Source organism: Xenopus tropicalis, chromosome 8 (genome assembly GCF_000004195.4).
Source record: "Xenopus tropicalis strain Nigerian chromosome 8, UCB_Xtro_10.0, whole genome shotgun sequence".
Taxonomy (NCBI): Eukaryota; Metazoa; Chordata; class Amphibia; order Anura; family Pipidae; genus Xenopus; species Xenopus tropicalis.
Window position 1 is genome coordinate 140,203,811 of NC_030684.2, and position 17,209 is coordinate 140,221,019.

Here is a 17,209-nt window from a genome sequence, read left to right on the forward strand (position 1 = left end):
CTCATTATAAACTAGCCATATATCCACTCGTAAACTGATTATCTCACTAGAAGAAAAAAAGGAGAGAGAGAGAAGAAAGAAAGAAAAAAAAGGAGAGAGAGAAGAAAGAAAAAGAAAGAAAGAAAAAAAGAAAAAAAGGAGAAAGAAGAAAGAAAGAAAAAAAAGGAGAGAAAGAGAAAAAAGAAAGAACGAAAGAAAAAAATAAAGGAGAGAGGAGAAAGAAAGAAAGAAAGAAAGAAAGAAAAAGGAGAGAAAGAAAAAAGAAAGAACGAAAGAAAAAATAAAGGAGAGAGGAGAAAGAAAGAAAAAGGAGAGAGAGAGCAAAGAAAGAAAGAAAGAAAAGAAGAAAGAAAGAAAGAAAAAAAGGAGAAAGAAGAAAGAAGGAAAAAAGGAGAGAGACGAAGGAAAGAGAGAAAAAGAATAAAATAAGGAGAGAGAGAGAGAGAAAGAAAGAAAGAAAGAAAAAGAGAGAGAAAGAAGAAAGAAGGAAAGAAAGAGACAAAAAGAAAGACAGGAAGAAAGAAAGAGAAAGAAAGAGAGAGAGGGAGAAACAAAGAGAAAGAAAGAAAGCAGAGAGAAAGAAGATAGAAAAAAAAGAAAGAAAGAAAGAGAAGAAAAAAGAGAGAGAGAAAAGAAAGAAAGAAAAAAAGAAAAAAGGAGAGAGAAAGAAGAAAGAAGGAAAAAAAGGAGAGAGAAGAAGGAAAGAAAGGAAAAAGAAGAAAATAAGGAGAGAAAGAGAGAAGAAAGAAAGAAAAAAAAAGAGAAGAGAGAGAGAAGAAAGAAAGAAAGAGAGAGAAAGAAAGACAGGAAGGAAGAAAGAAAGAAAGAAAGAAAGAAAGAAAGAAAGAAAGAAAGAAAGAAAGAAAGAAAGAGAAAGAAGGAAAGACAGAGAGAGGGAGAAAGAAAAAAAGAAAGAAAGAAAAAGAAAGAAAGAAAGGAGAGAGAGAAGGTAGAAAGAAAAAGAAAGAAAGAAAGAAAGAAAAGAAAAAAAGAGAGAGAAAGAAGAAAGAAGGAAAAAAAGGAGAGAGAAGAAGGAAAGAGATAAAAAGAAGAAAATAAGGAGAGAGAAGAAAGAAAGAAAAAAAGAAAAGAGAGAGAGAAGAAGGAAAGAGAGAAAAAGAAGAAAATAAGGAGAGAGAAGAAAGAAAGAAAGAAAGAAAGAAAGAAAGAAAGAAAGAAAGAAAGAAAGAAAGAAAGAAAAAGGAGAGAGAGAGAGCAAAGAAAGAAAGAAAGAAAAGAAGAAAGAAGGAAAAAAAGGAGAAAGAAGAAAGAAGGAAAAAAGGAGAGAGAAGAAGGAAAGAGAGAAAAAGAATAAAATAAGGAGAGAGAGAGAGAGAGAGAGAGAGAGAGAAAGAAAAAGAGAGAGAAAGAAGAAAGAAGGAAAGAAAGAAAGAAAGAAAGAAAGAAAGAAAGAAAGAAAGAAAGAAAGAAAGAAAGACAGGAAGAAAGAAAGAAAGAAAGAAAGAGAGAGAGAGAGAGGGAGAAACAAAGAGAAAGAAAGAAAGCAGAGAGAAAGAAGATAGAAAAAAAAAGAAAGAAAGAAAGAGAAGAAAAAAGAGAGAGAGAAAAGAAAGAAAGAAAAAAGGAGAGAGAAAGAAGAAAGAAGGAAAAAAAGGAGAGAGAAGAAGGAAAGAAAGGAAAAAGAAGAAAATAAGGAGAGAAAGAGAGAAGAAAGAAAGAAAAAAAAAGAAAAGAGAGAGAGAAGAAAGAAAGAAAGAGAAAGACAGGAAGGAAGAAAGAAAGAAAGAGAAAGAAAGAAAGAAAGAGAGAGGGAGAAAGAAAGAAAGAAAGAAAGAAAGAAAGAAAGAAAGAAAGAAAGAAAGAAAGAAAGAAAGAAAGAAAGAAAGAAAAAGAAAGAAAGGAGAGAGAAGGTAGAAAGAAAAAGAAAGAAAGAAAGAAAGAGAAGAAAAAAAGAGAGAGAAAGAAGAAAGAAGGAAAAAAAGGAGAGAGAAGAAGGAAAGAGAGAAAAAGAAGAAAATAAGGAGAGAGAAGAAAGAAAGAAAGAAAAAGGAGAGAGAGAGCAAAGAAAGAAAGAAAGAAAAGAAGAAAGAAAGAAAAAAGGAGAAAGAAGAAAGAAGGAAAAAAAGGAGAAAGAAGGAAAAAAGGAGAGAGAAGAAGGAAAGAGAGAAAAAGAATAAAATAAGGAGAGAGAGAGAGAGAGAGAGAGAGAGAGAAAGAAAGAAAAAGAGAGAGAAAGAAGAAAGAAGGAAAGAAAGAAAGAGAGACAAAAAGAAAGAAAGAAAGACAGGAAGAAAGAAAGAAAGAAAGAAAGAGAAAGAAAGAGAGAGAGAGGGAGAAACAAAGAGAAAGAAAGAAAGCAGAGAGAAAGAAGATAGAAAAAAAAGAAAGAAAGAGAAGAAAAAAGAGAGAGAGAAAAGAAAGAAAAAAAAAGAAAAAAGGAGAGAGAAAGAAGAAAGAAGGAAAAAAAGGAGAGAGAAGAAGGAAAGAGAGGAAAAAGAAGAAAATAAGGAGAGAAAGAGAGAAGAAAGAAAAAAAAAGAAAAGAGAGAGAGAAGAAAGAAAGAAAGAAAGAAAGAGAGAGACAGAGAGAAAGAAAGAAAGAGAAAGACAGGAAGGAAGAAAGAAAGAAAGAAAGAAAGAAAGAGAAAGAAAGAAAGAAAGAGAGAGGGAGAAAGAAAGAAAGAAAAAGAAAGAAAGAAAGAAAGAAAGGAGAGAGAGAAGGTAGAAAGAAAAAGAAAGAAAGAAAGAAAGAAAGAAAGAAAGAGAAGAAAAAAAGAGAGAGAAAGAAGAAAGAAGGAAAAAAGGAGAGAGAAGAAGGAAAGAGAGAAAAAGAAGAAAATAAGGAGAGAGAAGAAAGAAAGAAAAAAAGAAAAGAGAGAGAGAAGAAGGAAAGAGAGAAAAAGAAGAAAATAAGAAGAAAGAAAGAAAAAAAAAGAAAAGAGAGAGAGAAGAAGGAAAGAAAGAAAGAAAGAAAGAGTGAGAGAGAGAGAAAAAAAGACAGGAAGAAAGAACGAAAGGAGAGAGAGAAGATAGAAAGAAGAAAAAAAGAGAGAGAGAAAAGAAAGAAAATAGAGAGAGAGAGAAGAAAGAAAGAAAGAGAGAAAGAAAAGAAAAAAAGGAGAGAGAGAGAAGAAAGAAAGAAAGAAAGAAAGAAAGAAAGAAAGAAAGAAAGAAAGAAAGAAAAAAAAGAAAAGAGAGAGAAGAAAGAAAGAAAGAAAGAAAGACAGGAAGAAAGAGAGAAAGAAAGAAAGAGAGAGAGAGAGGGAGAAAGAAAGAAAGAAAGAAAGGAGAGAGAGAAGATATAAAGAAAAAGAAAGAAAGAGAAGAAAGAAAGATAGAAAGAAAGGCGAGAGAGAAGATAGAAAGAAAAAGAAAGAAAGAAGAAAAAAAGAGAGAGAGAAAAGAAAGAAAATAGAATGAGAGAAAAAAGAAAGAAAGAAAAGAAAAAAAGGAGAGAGAGAGAGAAAAGAAAGAAAAAAAGAAAAGAAGAAAAAAGAAAGAAAGAAAAAAAAAGAAAAAAGGAGAGAGAGAGAAGAAAGAAAGAAAGAAAAAAAAGAAAAGAGAGAGAGAGAAGAAAGAAAGAAAGAAAGAAAGAAAGAAAGAGAGAGGGAGAAAGAAAGAAAGAGAGAGAAAGAAAGAAAGAAAAGAAAGAAAGAAAGAAAGAAAGAAAGAAAGAAAGAAAGAAAGAAAGAAAGAAAGAAAGAAAGAAAGAAAGAAAAAAGAAAGAAAGGAGAGAGAGAGAAGATATAAAGAAAAGGAAGAAAGAGAAGAAAGAAAGAAAGAATGGAGAGAGAGAAGATAGAAAGAAAAAGAAAGAAAGAAGAAAAAAAGAGAGAGAGAAAATAGAGAGAGAGAGAAACAGAAAGAAAGAAAGAAAGAAAGAAAGAAAGAAAGAAAGAAAGAAAGAAAGAAAGAAAGAAAGAAAGAAAGAGGGAGGGAGAAAGAATGAAAGAGAGAGTTGTGCAATTTTGCTAATTTTTCACTGTTCTGTAACTTTCTGCAGTTTTGCTAAATTTTCGGCAAATCAAAATGGGACAGATTCGCTCGGCACTATTCACAATGTATTCGATTTTGTGATGTACCCTACGCAGCTCATTGGTTGGAAATCATTATGGGGCAGTTTTATTAGTATGTGAGATTAGAAAAACTCACCCACTTTCTATTCATTCCTATGGGATTTTTAGAAAGATATTTATCAAATGGAGAACTCTAACTTTCACCCATTGATAAATACACTGCTAAAGATCCCATAGGAATGAATAGAAAGTGGGTGAGTTTCTCTGTGGTAAATTTTAATCTTACTTTTGTTAAATCTGCCTCTATGCGTGCAACAGGTTTTACTTTATGCCTCCAAACATGGGACATGTGATACCTGCTGATGGGTTGCTATGGGTTACTAGAACTGGAGCAAACAATTGCCTTTGGTATTATGTTTCCCTCCTAATAAATATCTAGATATTATTTTTACAATGAAATGAAATCTGTCAAATTTTGTGGGATCCAAGTCCAGTCAGTGCATCATTACATTGGATTTACCTACAGTACTTAGACCTTTTGCTGAATCAGTACATGGGCTAAAGATTATTTACAATAAGGCAACATTACATCAGTTGTTGTACTTACAGAGCAGGACGAGGAGCCCCAGGAGCGACATGGCACCTACAGCCGGTGCTCACCAACTAATGCCCCGTAAGCTAAAGCTCCAGATACACAAACGGCATTTTGACTTCCCATTTTGAGATTCTGTATTTAATGAATTCTACTTCTTCTGCTAATGACATGGGGTGAGATTTATAGAGCGGAGACTTCCTGTGTATCCTGTGTTATTACACCCAACTGTGTGCAACATGAGCACCAATGTCATTGGGAAGGGCCTACTGGTAAATAAAACATTAGAGAGGTTATTATATGTCCCCCCTTAAGGGCCTCTTCTCCAGTGTAAACAGTTCAATAAAATACTCCAAAGTGCCCTCTTCTGCTTTAGACTGAGCAATGGGGTCTTATGAGGAAAAGAAAAGAAAAAAAATATAGTAATACCAGTGATGACTTTTACTTATATCCCCCTTTTGTGCCCAGTTGTGATATCCCTTTCCGATTGCCAATCTACTTACAGACCCCCTTGGGTTTATATGGCATCCAATTGGTTTGCTTGTAGCTCACGACTGCTTTTCCACCTCTTAATTTCAGGCAGTGTTAGGAACCTCTTCATATAGGTAAATTTTCCACTGAGTGATCAGGAGGAAGCCGGAAGTGGTGAAATGCGTCAGCGGTAAGAGAGGAGGTGGAGAGGAGCACTATACAGGAGTACTATTTGGGGTGAGTGCTTATTTGTGCCATGGGTACCCCTGGAACTATAGCAGGGTGACTGTTACCCCAATGTTTCTATATATCTGTAACCTTGTTATGGGCTAAGGGGGCCCAGCCTGAAGGCCAGTTAGGGGGGGATTTGGGGTGAGTGCTTATTTGTGCCCTGGGTACCCCTGGAACTATATCGGGGTGACTGTTACCCCAATGTTTCTATATATCTGTAACCTTGTTATGGGCTAAGGGGGCCCAGCGTGAAGGCTAGTTAGGGGGGGATTTGGGGTGAGTGCTTATTTGTGCCCTGGGTACCCCTGGAACTATAGCAGGGTGACTGTTACCCCAATGTTTCTATATATCTGTAACCTTGTTATGGGCTAAGGGGGCCCAGCCTGAAGGCCAGTTAGGGGGAGATTTTGGGTGAGTGCTTATTTGTGCCCTGGGGTCCCCTGGAACTATAGCGGGGTGACTGTTACCCCAATGTTTCTATATATCTGTAACCTTGTTATGGGCTAAGGGGGCCCAGCCTGAAGGCCAGTTAGGGGGGATTTGGGGTGAGTGCTTATTTGTGCCCTGGGTACCCCTGGAACTATAGCAGGGTGACTGTTACCCCAATGTTTCTATATATCTGTAACCTTGTTATGGGCTAAGGGGGCCCAGCCTGAAGGCCAGTTAGGGGGGGATTTGGGGTGAGTGCTTATTTGTGCCCTGGGTACCCCTGGAACTATAGCGAGGTGACTGTTACCCCAATGTTTCTATATATCTGTAACCTTGTTATGGGCTAAGGGGGCCCAGCCTGAAGGCCAGTTAGGGGGGGATTTGGGGTGAGTGCTTATTTGTGCCCTGGGTACCCCTGGAACTATAGCGGGGTGACTGTTACCCCAATGTTTCTATATATCTGTAACCTTGTTATGGGCTAAGGGGGCCCAGCCTGAAGGCCAGTTGGGGGGGATTTGGGGTGAGTGCTTATTTGTATTTTCTTATGTTTTTTTTTAGATTTATGTATGTGTTTTTGGCAGTTTACAATTGTTTCATTTTTTCTCGAAAAAATTTATGTGACCTTTTTAAACTAACAAAAAGCACGCCAGAGAATGACTGAGCATGCTGAGAACCATTGATTCCTGTGGGAAAAGCACAAAGAAATAGAATAGTCTGTGACAGCCTGTCCTTCACACATTTTTAAGGGGAAATAAATCCCAACATTGTTTTTTTATTTCACACATTTTCAAGGGCAACTTAAAAGGAGAACTATACCCCCAGAATGAATACTTTCTCGAGAAATAAATACATTTGCAAAATTTGCATATGATCCACTTACAAATGATTGTGAATATTGATAAATAAATCATTGATCAAATGTTTGTTTGTGCTCCACCTGCCAATTGTATACACGGTGCCTGCTGTGCTGTAGCGTGAATCTATCACAACCCCTGCTCTGATGGCGGCACCCTATCAAAAGAAGCGCACGCAAGCTCATCCCTTTCTTCTCATTCATTTCCTTTGCACTGAGATTCAACGTCGCCTAGAAATCAAGCGGCCTGCCACCATTCATCCTCAAAATCATTTGACTGAAACCCTCCTTTAATTACTCTAGACAGTGGATTGAAAGCCAGATTCTAGGTTGTTTTGCTGCCTGCCTAAAAAGGACTAGCAGAGGATGGTTTCGATCCATCGACCTCTGGGTTATGGGCCCAGCACGCTTCCGCTGCGCCACTCTGCTTCTGGTCAGATACTGGCGAGAGGACTCCTCATTAGTTCAATCATAATCATAGGGAAAAGGCGCCGTGCGGCAGAGGGGAGAGCGTGTATTTTTCCACCATTCTTGCTCATTCGTATTTGCGTGTAATGAGATGAGAGAGCTGGCCCAAACTTGCAATAGTATCCATTATTCGGGAGGAATGGCAATAGCTGAATTAGTTGGATTACGGATGGGAAAGCAGCAGCATCCAAATATGTCATCAACTCAGGTGCACCGCCTTCTGTAAGATTCTTATTTGGCTGTCAGTGATTAAAGTGGTTTGAAAGTCCAGATTCATGTCTGGCAGCAAGAAGCCAAATGTCAGAAGTGGGATTCGAACCCACGCCTCCAGGGGAGACTGCAACCTGAACGCAGCGCCTTAGACTGCTCAGCCAAGGATATTATAACCGAATTTTCAGCTCAGGCTTTGTTGAAGCACAGGGATTAGTATTATTATCAATTTTTAGGCAATAACGAAACAGTCCGCTTTCAAAGGACTTTAACCCACCGTCACAGATTTCAGTGCACAATATTTCCTCCGAATAACGTTTGCAGTCACTGTAGATTTTAAATATAGAGGGAGAACTCAGAGGTAGCCCACTCATTTTCTTGTCCCTTAAATGGAGCACCTTCTGCACCTACCCAGCCGATCCTACCAATACGGTTAGATGCCTCATTTGTAGCGGCAATCTTTGGTCATAATACATTGTTGTATGTTTGCGCCAGGTCATTACCTGCAGAGGGAAAACATTAGCCTTTCCATAGGGTTAAGGCGACACATGCTTGGCAGGGCAAGCGTCTCTCCTATTCTGCTTCTGTGGAAAGATAAAGTCTAACGATGCAAGAATAAATGGCGCCTGGCCTTCTGTTGCCGGAGCATATGGCAAAGCCTGCTGGCATGTAGCAAAGCTGAATCTTACTGCTCTTTGCTGGCTGCCTTTGGAGATGGGGGAGTCAGCTATATATCTTTATAACTAGACTAGGCACTAAAGTCTGCCAATGAAAAACATTGGCATCTCCATACAGTATGTGCCTTTATTTTGCTCACACACTTTCTCAGCAGCACCTTCTCAGAGTTTTTACACTAATTTTTGTAACATTTCTCTGACGTTGGTGAGAAGATGAACAGGATGCCAAACAAACAAACCCAAGTGTGTATTGCAACGTATTTCCTTTACACAGACAAAGCAAATGCTGCTTTCCATACAGTGTGTAATATATCTGTTAATAATAAAAGTGGTGGGAGAATATCTATAGCAGAACCCATAGTGCCTCAGGGGAATAACTGTCCCAAGTCATTGCCTCAGAACTCCATGCATTCTTTAAACCATAGATATCTTATAAAAAGTGACTTCATAAAGGCACAGTAACCTATCCATTGTCTAATGACTCCAGGAGCAGAACCTAGTGATGTATCAGAGACTTCTCATAGGATCAGCCAATCTCAAATCCAAATGAGAATGAACAGTAATACTAAGGGAAAAAGATCCTGCTAAGACCCAGACCTACACAAATAAACCCACACAGCGAGTGTGACCCCAAACTGACCATCTCATCTCCATTTGGTCAGAGGTGGACAGTGCCTGACACACCATGGGAACCAACTCCCAGAATTCCACTACCATTTGGCAGCTGTAAAATTCACACCTCCTAGAAGTGAAATGCATCACAAGCGGAAGATACCAGTTAGACCATAGCAGAGAGCAAGCCAGGGGGGTGATATCCCAACAACTTGCCAAATTCGCTCTTTTAGAAAATGGATTTCAGGGCAGAATCCTGTTGGAGCAGCCTTGTTGACCGATGCATTTTGAATAAAAAAAACACAGTTTACCCCGACAGTATTCCTTTGTTTTTAGAAGCAACACATTGACAGGCGCAAAGCAATGTGATTATGAGTGAACTAATGAGGAGTCCTCTCGCCAGCTTCCAACAAGAAGCAGAGTGGCGCAGCGGAAGCGTGCTGGGCCCATAACCCAGAGGTCGATGGATCGAAACCATCCTCTGCTATCCCTTTTTGGCAGGCAGCAAACCAGCCTAGAATCTGGCTTTCAATCCACTCTCTAGAGCCATTAAAGGAGGGTTTCAGTCAAATGATTTTGAGGCTGAATGGTGACAGCACCCAGCGCGTAGCAGAGTGGCGCAGCGGAAGCGTGTTGGGCCCATAACCCAGAGGTCGATGGATTGAAACCATCCTCTGCTATCCCTTTTTGGCAGGCAGCAAACCAGCCTAGAATCTGGCTTTCAATCCACTCTCTAGAGCCATTAAAGGAGGGTTTCAGTCAAATGATTTTGAGGATGAATGGTGGCAGGCCGCTTGATTTCTAGGCGACATTGAATCTCAGTGCAAAGGAAATGAATGAGAAGAAAGGGATGAGCTTGCGTGCGCTTCTTTTGATAGGGTGCCGCCATCAGAGCAGGGGTTGTGATAGATTCACGCTACAGCACAGCAGGCACCGTGTATACAATTGGCAGGTGGCGCACAAAGCTCACACTTAATCCTCCTTGTATTGCTGGAGCCTTTGTTTCCACCGAGCCAGTAGAGCAAAATGACACCTGAAATGCGCCAACCAATTACAAGACAGTGACAAAGCTGGCCACGAGGCAAAGCAGCCTGCAGGCGCTGCCGCAACCATATGGAGATGCCAATGTTTTTCATCGGCAGACTTTAGTGCCTAGTCTAGTTATAAAGATATATAGCTGACTCCCCCGTCTCCAAAGGCAGCCAGCAAAGAGCAGTAACATTCAGCTTTGCTACATGCCAGCAGGCTTTGCCATATGCTCCGGCAACAGAAGGCCAGGCGCCATTCATTCTTGCGTCGCTAGACTTTATCTTTCCACAGAAGCAGAAGAGGAGAGCCGTCCCTGGGTGGGCTTGAACCACCAACCTTTCGGTTAACAGCCGAACGCGCTAACCGATTGCGCCACAAAGACCACGCTTGCCCTGCCAAGCATGTGTCGCCTTAACCCTATGGAAAGGCCAATGTTTTCCCTCTGCAGGTATTGACCTGGCGCAACCATACAACAATGTATTATGACCAAAGATTGCCGCCACAAATGAGGCATCTAACCGTATCTCGGTAGGATAGGCTGGGTAGGTGCAGAGGGTGCTCCATTTAAGGGACAAGAAAATGAGTGGGCTACCTCTGAGTTTGCCCTCTATATTTCAAATCTACAGTGACTGCAAACGTTATTCGGAGGAAATATTGTGCACTGAAATCTGTGACGGTGGGTTAAAGTCCTTTGAAAGCGGACTGGTTCTTTAAGAAGGAGAGGCTAAGAAGCGTTTACGGCATTCCCGAGATGGCTCGCTAGACAGAATGTGACTGAAGCGTTACACGCACATAAAAAGAGAGACCCGCTCCTGCTTTCAAGAGCCCCAGGTTGGAGATGCTGGGGATTGAACCCAAGACCTCATACATGCAAAGCATGCGCTCTACCACTGAGCTACATCCACCCGAAGCCTGGCTGAAGCTATTTTGCGGAGGTCGATGGATCGAAACCATCCTCTGCTATCCCTTTTTGGCAGGCAGCAAACCAACCTAGAATCTGGCTTTCAATCCACTGTCTAAAGCCATTAAAGTACGGGGTGCCATTTGTCCAAAGTACATTTTGTCTATATAAATAAATTCTATATACAAAAAGCAATCCCCAGTAGACAGAATTAAAGTGTGGATATAAACACTGGTAAAAAATATATTAAAGATATATTTCTCGTGAAGAATTTTATGCACAAAAAGATATTATTACATTACAAACTCCATTCTGTAAATTTTAAGAAGCATTATGTCTCACAAATGTATAACATCCATACAAAAAAAACAGTTATGTGTGAAGTTACTTATAGAATGAATAATGTAAAACAAAACTTAGACAAAATATATAATGGTGTAACTGAATAGCATATTCCAGCTAGACTTTCATGAAAAATAGATGCGTGTGACAGAAAGCAAGATTCTATAGCACAGGATTCATTCTATCAACAAAATGAATACTCAGTTCCACAAAACTGATAAAATATCCATTCTATGAAACAACACTGTCAATCAAATTCCTGAACCAATAAGAAACAAGCATAGTCGTTCTCCAATAATATGCAGGTTTTAACTGGAGTCAATTTACTGGTCTTTCCACTTTTTGAATTTGTCTATAAAGTGTTCACACACACACACACACACGTATTTGTTTGTTGCCCCACAAGGCTGCATTATCCCTAGTGATGAGGATACTGTCTGGCCTGATACAGAGGGCGCCCTCTAATGGCTGCTGTGTTTTAGGTTTTTAACCAGAAGGTCTTCCTAATGAATGAGGAATATAGTGCTGTAGTGATGCTGCACCACAACACTGATGTAATGATATTTCTAGGCATTTTGTTCCTGATAATGAGCTTTAAAGAAAACAAAACAAAACAAAAAACATTAATATGATAACTTAAGGCTATTCCTATTATCTCCCAACCTATCCCATCATTATAATATGCCTAATATCCCCTTATTAACATACAAGTCAATAAAACACAATGGGGCCGATACACTAAAGGTCAATAACGCTTATTGCACGTTTTTTGCATTAAAAAGCATGCGATAATTAAGTCCCAAATCATCAAAGTCATTTCGCATGCGTTAAGATGCATATCGCATGCGCAAAAAACCGCAATGTTTTATTTACCTCACATTGCATTAATTAGCGAATAGAAATAACACTAACGCATGATTCAGAAACACTTAGACGCACTAAATATTGCATTAGTCTATGCGAAAATGAACCCCTACTTGGGGCAGGCGGTAATTATAGAAAAGTACAGTTAATGAGCTTTTAGCAACACAATATGGACTTTGCAGTGGGATTTATTCAGTCTGTGTTGGCCCCAGAGTGATGCAGCCGCCAGTTTGCAGGGAAATGGGCATTTTCAGTACAGTAGTTTTGTGAAAGTAATGGTTACGTGCGCTAATATAGCAAGGGGTGAAATATTTCACACACAGCGGGAAATAACGTACGCAGCGGGAATTAACGCAATAAAAATGCTCATCACAAGTTAAATAACGCAAAGAACATTGCGTCTTAATTATGACTCCTGTCTTTTTAGTGAATCATGCATTAGGTTGCAAAAAATAAGAAGCGATAAAATTTTAAGCGCATGCTATAAATAGCGCTCGTTTTATTGACCTTTAGTGAATCAGCCCCTATATCTTAATTCTATCATATTAACCACATTAGCACATTAATCATATTAGCAGTGTGCATTACACACAGGGTGGGGATGAAGGCTGGCAGCGGTGGAGAAGAAGGCAACTGAGATGAGGGGGTGCAGCCCTGGTGAATCCTGGACACCCCAGTCCAACACCACGTAGACACATAATACATCATATAAATAAATGCTGATCCGACTGATGTACCAATATGTAAATGATACCTTTTGTTTGCACATAGGACTGATGTACTATATATTTTGTATATTTTTTGCCAGTGTTTATATTCACACTTTAATTCTGTCCACTGGGGATTGGTTTTTGTATATAGAATGTATTTATATAGACAAAATGTACTTTGGACAAACAACACCCAATATTAAAGGAGGGTTTCAGTCAAATGATTTTGAGGCTGAATGGTGGGTATAACCAGCGCGTAGCAGAGTGGCGCAGCAGAAGCGTGCTGGGCCCATAACCCAGAGGTCGATGGATCAAAACCATCCTCTGCTATCCCTTTTTGGCAGGCAGCAAAACAACCTAGAATCTGGCTTTTAATCCACTGTCTAAAGTGGCACAACCATATGGAGATGCCAATGTTTTTCATCGGCAGACTTTAGTGCCTAGTCTCGTTATAAAGATATATAGCTGACTCCCCCGTCTCCAAAGGCAGCCAGTAAATAGTCAAGAGGTGAGGGCAAACAAGAAAACATTTTCCATTACTGCTTTCTAGTAGTCGAAAATTGGAAACAATTGATTTAAAAAAAAAAAATAAAAGAATAGTCAAAAAACATATTCAAGCATTTTTTGTCATGCTACTTATTAGCAAAGGTGTATAGAAGTATGGAATCCTTTATCCGGACACCAGTTTTCCCTTTTCTCTGTAATAATAAAACAGTACCTGTACTTGATCCCAACTAAGATATAATTACCCCTTATTGGGGCAGAACAGCCCTATTGGGTTTATTTAATGGTTAAATGATCCCCTTTTCTCTGTAATAATAAAACAGTACCTGTACTTGATCCCAACTAAGATATAATTACCCCTTATTGGGGCAGAACAGCCCTATTGGGTTTATTTCATGGTTAAATGATTCCCTTTTCTCTGTAATAATAAAACAGTACCTGTACTTGATCCCAACTAAGATATAATTACCCCTTATTGGGGCAGAACAGCCCTATTGGGTTTATTTCATGGTTAAATGATTCCCTTTTCTCTGTAATAATAAAACAGTACCTGTACTTGATCCCAACTAAGATATAATTACCCCTTATTGGGGGCAGAACAATCCTATTGGGTTTATTTAATGGTTAAATGATTCCCTTTTCTCTGTAATAATAAAACAGTACCTGTACTTGATCCCAACTAAGATATAATTACCCCTTATTGGGGGCAGAACAATCCTATTGGGTTTATTTAATGGTTAAATGATTCCCTTTTCTCTGTAATAATAAAACAGTACCTGTACTTGATCCCAACTAAGATATAATTACCCCTTATTGGGGGCAGAACAGCCCTATTGGGTTTATTTAATGGTTAAATGATTCCCTTTTCTCTGTAATAATAAAACAGTACCTGTACTTGATCCCAACTAAGATATAATTACCCCTTATTGGGGCAGAACAGCCCTATTGGGTTTATTTCATGGTTAAATGATTCCCTTTTCTCTGTAATAATAAAACAGTACCTGTACTTGATCCCAACTAAGATATAATTACCCCTTATTGGGGCAGAACAGCCCTATTGGGTTTATTTAATGGTTAAATGATTCCCTTTTCTCTGTAATAATAAAACAGTACCTGTACTTGATCCCAACTAAGATATAATTACCCCTTATTGGGGCAGAACAGCCCTATTGGGTTTATTTAATGGTTAAATGATTCCCTTTTCTCTGTAATAATAAAACAGTACCTGTACTTGATCCCAACTAAGATATAATTACCCTTTATTGGGGCAGAACAATCCTATTGGGTATCCAGAAAACCCTTGGTTCAAAGTGGATAAGAGGCCCCATACCGGTATAGGTATATACTATAAAAGGCCCCTTTATAAATCATTAAACATTTTTAGGGTAATGTAATAAAAGGCACTAAGTTTGCCCAAGAGTAGTAACTTATAGCAACCAATCAGCAGGTAGACGTCACTGGTCACCTGTTTAAAAGCAAACATCTTATTGGTTGTTATGGGTTAATGGAATTAATAAGAGTAGAGTTAGTAGCACATTTGTAGCTATTATTAATGCTTAATTCTTTCAATATGTATTTATGGAAGGTCGAATAGGCTGAAGTTGTAGTTAGAGTGTACATCAGTCTGGGTGCTACCAACATAGAAGCTGGCCCCAACTTCATGTAATATTTGCTTTAAAATAAACTACGCATTTATTTTTCATTGTAACAAAAAAGTGATAGATTCCTTTTTTTAAGTTAGAAAATACACACGTACTGCAAAACGGCAAAGTTGCAGCTCTGATCCTGGGTCAAAATGACTAATAATAATTCATACAATTATTTATTAAATATGTTTTGATAATCTTAATAAGGAGTTTCTGCCATAAAGCAAGGCAGGACTGCTGGGTTCTTCCAAAAAGGAAGCAGAGACAGTGATGTAGTAGGAGGGGTTAGGTGTGTGGGGTTTTTTTTGTTAGTTTGAGCCTATAGGCAAATAGAGAGCTGTGATTGGTGCACAGAAGGCCCTGTAGGTTTATCTTTATACCTGACTCAACCCCAACAGGTAGGGGACAACTCCCAGCAACTCTGAACAAGCAACTCTTGATCACAGGTTGGACCCTCACGGAGTTAATGGGTTGGGCCCCAGCAGTTCTTCAAGGAACATTGTCATGGGAAAACATGTTTGTTACAAACCCATCAGTTAATAGAGCTTCTCCAGCAGAATCCTGCATTGTAATCTGTTTTTCCCATGGGGCTAGCCATATTCTTCATTTCCCAGGGTGCCACAGGGCAAGGGTAACAAACCCAGATAAAGATGAGTTAATACTTTCCTACATTAATATTAAGGATGTTGCTATGTTAAGGGGGAAGTGTAAGGGGTCAAAATATTAAGTAGTGGGTTATTTCTATTTCAGTCACTAGGTGGCGCTGTTAGGCCCTGTGCACATACAGACAGGTTAAATGGCTTGTGTCTCATATACTTCACTGTTACGTGAATTTTTCAGCAGTTTTGTATTTTTTCAGCAAATCTAAACGGGACAGATTCAATCACCACTAGTTGACACTTTATCATTACTTCTTCTATTATCATAGTAAAAATAATAAAAACAAGTAACAGAAGTGGCCAAAAATTCAAAAAGAGGAATTTAGTAGAGAACCAGTTCTCGATTAAGTAAATATTATCACTGTGGCATAGAGAGAACGCCCTCTAGTGATCACTGAGGGAAATAACTATGAAACAAGTCTCAAAAAAAGGCACTTAATAGATATAACAAATTTATTTCAATACATTAAAAACATATAAGTAACCCCCTACAAACATGGCCTAACGCGTTTCATGCTTACCCAGCACTTAATCATATATAACTATAAGAAAATGAAGTCATTTATAACATTCTATTGTTTTTAACGGACGAAAACTTTATTAAGCACCAGAACATCTGAAATGATCTAATCATATAATAATAATAATAATAAAGTCTAATCATATCCTTTCTGTTTCTGGTCTATTTCACTAAAATAAGATAGAAGATGCCTTGGCTTTGCTCACTGCTCTCTAATAATGCAATGGCCAATGGGACACCCTTCTCTCTGAATCTGAAAATCTGTTTTAAATCTGTTTTAGTGGAGTAGTAACATAGTAACATAGTAAGTTGGGTTGAAAAAAGACATACGTCCATCAAGTTCAACCATAATGCCTATATATAACCTGCCTAACTACTAGTTGATCCAGAGGAAGGCAAAAAAAACCCATCTGTGAAGTCTATTTGATTCCTATGGATACATTATTAATCTATTCATTTCAGCCCTTCAATTAATCAGCTGAACTTATAGAGGTTAAAGAAACTTTTTGTAGTAAAAAATTTTGTAGTTTTTTTTTTTTTAGTTCTCTTAAATGTGAAAATATACTGGAACTGGGATTTTAGCGCAGTGCCTCCCCCTAGTGGACACTGAGGAGCACACCTCAAGGGGATTTCCACTAGGAAAAATAATTACACACACTTTGCAGCAAGGATAACTTTATACAACCGTTGAAATAGTATAAACACAAATTTATGGATAACTGATTATCCTGCCCTGAGGAACCCGTGCAGTCTGTCCACTCCTGGCACAGTCCCTTTAGGTGCCCAGTCCCAACTTGGATCCGGATAGGCCCCAACCCTTTTATTCAGTTCAGTCCCTTCCCCAAGAGCTCTTAAAGGGAAAGTAACACCAAAAAAATGAAAGTGTATAAAAGTAATTACTATTTAATGTAATGCTGCCCTGTACTGGTACAACTGGTGTGTTTTCCTTAGAAAGACTACTATAGTTTATATAATAAAGCTTCTGTGTAGCCACGGGGGCAGCCATTTACAGGAGAAAAGGCACAGGTTACTTAGCAGATAACAGATAAAACCTTGTATGCTACAAAGCTTATCTGTTATCTGCTATGTGCCTGTGCCTTTTCTCCTTTTTCCCAGCTTCAATGGCTGCCCCCGTGTTGACATAGCAGCTCATTTATATAAACTATAGTAGCGTTTCTGTTGCAAACTTACCAGTTTTACCAGCGCAGGGCAACTGTACATTATATTTTAATTACTTTAAAACACTTTCATCTTTTGGTGTTACTGTTCCTTTAAGTCCCCCCAGGTAGCGCTACCTGCCCCAGAGTACCTTCCCCTTTGGAAAGGTGGCTGCTCCCATGTAGCAGGCAAGCAAGCAATACCTGTCCTCACCACCAGGGGACACACACAGAGATTCCACAGAGGCCTCTGTAATCACCAGCAGCCCAGCAGCCTTCTCTCTTTGCAGTCTGAACTCACAACAATTGGTACTGGCTACTCACTCTGGGTCTCTCTTCCAAAAGCTGGCAAACCAAC

The 17,209-nt window shown here is 38.9% G+C and overlaps 4 non-coding genes across 4 annotated transcripts; 1 reads left to right on the forward strand and 3 right to left on the reverse strand.

Annotated features, from left to right (window-relative positions):
• Positions 1-6,909: 6,909 nt before the first annotated feature.
• Positions 6,910-6,981, reverse strand: trnam-cau. The gene has a single exon. It is a non-coding gene; the product is annotated as a tRNA-Met (tRNA).
• A 1,953-nt stretch (positions 6,982-8,934) lies between these two features.
• Positions 8,935-9,006, forward strand: trnam-cau. Its single transcript has one exon. It is a non-coding gene; the product is annotated as a tRNA-Met (tRNA).
• An 850-nt stretch (positions 9,007-9,856) lies between these two features.
• On the reverse strand, positions 9,857-9,930 carry trnan-guu. The gene has a single exon. It is a non-coding gene; the product is annotated as a tRNA-Asn (tRNA).
• A 451-nt stretch (positions 9,931-10,381) lies between these two features.
• Positions 10,382-10,453, reverse strand: trnaa-ugc. The gene has a single exon. It is a non-coding gene; the product is annotated as a tRNA-Ala (tRNA).
• Positions 10,454-17,209: the final 6,756 nt, after the last annotated feature.